Genomic DNA, 3,975 nt, shown 5'->3' with positions numbered 1-3,975 from the left:
ATAGCAAGTAAATTAATAAGACGTATCATTGACGTACTGTTATATCTTATAGCTTATAACTGTCTATGTCATAATTGAGAGAAGGTGTAGGTGAACATTTATGGACGGCGATACCGAAAGTAAGAATTCGATGACTTTAAATTTGTGAGGATGAATAGTTATAAAGAGGGTCGAAGTATATATAGATATAAATATAGTTATATTATAAGCAAAGGTAAGATATAATAAGGATCGATGCACTGCATACAGGACTGAAGATTGGGATCCCCGCCGAGGCGCCATCGAGTTAGGAGTTAGTTACCCGTGAGCTCGTAAATGAAAACGAGATAATATAATCGAACCGAAATACTACGCGTCATGCAGAACCCAGAACTCGACTCTCAACTCGGATAAATCGTTATTAATTGAGAGGTTTTCAGCCGGAGTTTTGTTTTGCTTCTTTATAATCTTCATCAGCTTCACCTACTCGTCATTATTTTTTACTTACCTCGTTTCTGGCTCTCCACCCCTTTTGCCTTTTACCTTCATGCACTCACTCATATCTTTCATCAGTTAGACTTTACTTGTATTGTTATTATTATTATTATTATTATTATTATTATTATTATTATTATTATTATTATTATTATTATTATTATTATTATTATTATTATTATTATTATTATTATTATTATTATTGTCATAAAGTTTAGCTAGATTCTCAATCCCACCGCCTCTTTTTGACCTTACTGGTTTTAAAACTAGATTCAGTAGCCGATGATGAGGTAATTGTGGGCTTTTTATACCCAGTTGAAAAAATAAAGTGTGAAGGGTTATTTGTGATGAAACGGGTATTTAACTTCTTTTAAATCTTTTTCATTTATTTATATTAGATTTTTGAATTTGTTAAATAAATTACGAATAGTAAAATAAAATTTTCTGTTAAACGTAAAGAGGCTTAGAATAATTATTAAGCATAAAGTTTTGTAATTATCGTATTATAATTTTTTTGGAAGTTTAGTTTTGACTGAAATTTTTTTTTAATAATGTACTTTCCGCAAAAAAAAACATTTTTGAACCCGAATATCATAAATCTAGTTTAATTTTTGGTAACTGATTTCTTTAATTTAGATACACATACCGATTATTAGAAAAAGATTATTTTTGAAGAATAGACACAAAAATTTTAAATAAGCTACTTTCTATGAAGAGACTAAAATTATAATGTACTTATAGGTCCATAAAATACAAAATGTATACGACAGTTTAAGAAACTTACAAAATTCATAATAATTGAATCATTCACTGATAGAAGGATTTATTTGTATTAAAAAAATATTTGTTAATAGTTAACAAATCATTTATTAGAGACCATTTTTTAGTATCAAACAAATATTTCTTAGTATTTAAAATGATTTGTTTGTATTTAATAAATCAGATATTCATTTATTAAATATTAATAAATCTTTTTAAATACTAAGAAATATTTGTTAAGAACTAAAAAGTGGTCTCTAATAAATGATTTGTTAAATATTAACAAATATTTTTAACTATAAACAAATTCTTCTATCAGTGTTGCTTAGAAATAAAATTTTATATGATTACATTATTTTTGTTGAATTGACGTAAATTCATTGAAATTAATGTAAAGAAAGAAAAATTTTTAGGTTTCAAAATTTTCTTTCGAATCAAATTAATTTTTTCAGTATATAAAGTCCCAAAGTTTCGAAAAACTTCTTCTAACTTTCCAATGATTGAACGATCCAATGTAATACATTTCTTCCAATGTTCATAAAATCATCTCAAAAAATCCACCATCATGACGATATTTGTTCGTACGCAAGGACTTAACCATAAATCTCAGCAATGAAGCCCGCGAGCCATTCCGAGGAAACAAATAAAGGGTTATTTTATTTACCCGTTAGATTACTGGGGTGCGAATATCGATTGACACGTCAGAATTAATATTTGACAAGCTATACCCAAAATCCTCTCACCACCTTAGTCATAATTCATAATACAATTAATAATTACCAAATAACCCTCAAAAATTTCATTTATTCCACACTATATCCTACTCGAAGTGATTTTCGAGTTCAAACAACAAAGCTGGAAATGCAACACCTAACACCTTTTCTAACTACTATACCAAAACGCCTGGAAATGACACTTTGCCGCTGTAACTAGCCGTCTGGAGGTTGGAGGGAAGTCTTTGTAATAACCACAGCATCCTGAGGAGGGCGCTAGGGGTCTTTGCTCAAGGCGTTGCCTAAGGTACCCAAGTTTTCTCGAGGAACTGTTAACGCGAATCCTTCTCCATCATAGGCTATATAATTAAAACTAAAACTAATACCTTGTGTATAAATGTACATGTATATGTATATTTATATAATAGTAAAATTAAACTTGTAACTCCTGAATGGGTAGTGGGTTCAGTGGCACATCACACTACACGGGATAGGTTGTTCCAGAGTGAAAATAAGCGTAGGCGATATCACGTTACGTAGGAGCCTTTGATCTCACGACACTTACAATTTTCACAGGCTGTGCGATACACCCCTATTTTGCTTGCGCCATGCGAAGCTTTAATGAGAGGCTATGAGCTCTGCAACTGCAGTACGTAATCACAAGGCTTGATGACTCTCTATTCTCTTGTCATATATATATACCTACCATATATATATATATATACGTTCAATTACAGATATATGGGATTTTATGTTTCACTTGCTCGCATACCATTCAGCTCTTTTTATGACGCGATAATAATCCGCTGTATCAGATATCAACTGTCTAGTAAATTAAAAAAATAACAGTTGTAAATTTTAATTTATTTGTTTTTTTGTTTTTTTTTTTTTTTTTTTTCGCTCTTTTAAGCAAAGTATTTAGCGGTGGATTTTTTGCAGGAGATTTATTATTAATTTATTGTTATTATTGGGCAATAAAAAAATGAATGGCCAGAGTAGAGGTAAAATGATATGCGAAGCCGAACTCAGTATCCAGTATGTATATCATTGTCCGAGTGGGCGGGCGCGACGGCGCGAAGTTACTGCCGGCAGCGATAGATACCGCTAATTATCGATCGTAAATAACCTCGGTGGGTCGCGTGAGGGGTGGAAAAGAAAGAGAAAAGAGGAAAGAGTGATATGTGTGGCTGGCTGAAACTTGCGGAACTTCTGGAACTTGTCTGGAACTGAAATTGCGATACTGATGGTATCGGTGGATGAAAAGAACTCTGCTAAGAAAAGTCTAAGGAAGAGGAAGAGAAGTGTGGAATTACTGCGCATGATGAGAGACGGCGTCCCAGTCGCGGTCTTTGAGGACCAATAATATCAGGGCGCATAGTCCGTCGACCGTCAACAGAGGGAGATTCGGATTGTGGCTCTTTATGTAGGGTGGCTTGCGGGATATATTACAAGTGTAGCTCCCTGGTTGGTTATTACACGAGAGCTATAATTGCCGCTGATCGTGTCGGTTTGATTTGTAGTGTCTCGCATTTGGATATCCGTTTATATTTATGTATATGTATGGATCGATGGATAATGTATATATGTATGAATGAATGTGCACGATGCGATGTAGACGGCTGATAACCGGCAACAAATGATATGGAAAAGTTCGATTGCTATGCAATACGCCATTAGGGATTAATGCTTTTTTTGATTTGCTCTTTATGATAGCGCTGGGTTTTGTTGCTTTTTTTTCTTTTTGGTATGCATGAATTAATTGTATATGATTGGGGATAATAGAGGGCTTTTGAATTTTAGCGACGGGTCTAATCACTCATGATGATGGGTGGTGGTTAAATTGTTCTGTAGTTAAGTCGACTCAAAATTTTGAATTTTAATTTTTATGCTAAACGAATATATATTAAAAATTTTTTTTTCCAAAATCATCTGGTTTTTTGGCATTTAAAAACATTTTAATTTTTTTAATTAATAAATTTCTTCTAAAAAAGCCACAAAAAAATTTATTTAAAATACACTTATTAATATA

This window comes from Cotesia glomerata, linkage group LG2 (assembly GCF_020080835.1).
Source record: "Cotesia glomerata isolate CgM1 linkage group LG2, MPM_Cglom_v2.3, whole genome shotgun sequence".
Taxonomy (NCBI): domain Eukaryota; kingdom Metazoa; phylum Arthropoda; class Insecta; order Hymenoptera; family Braconidae; genus Cotesia; species Cotesia glomerata.
The sequence above is the reverse complement of the archived record's forward strand: the minus strand, read 5'-3'. Positions refer to the sequence as shown.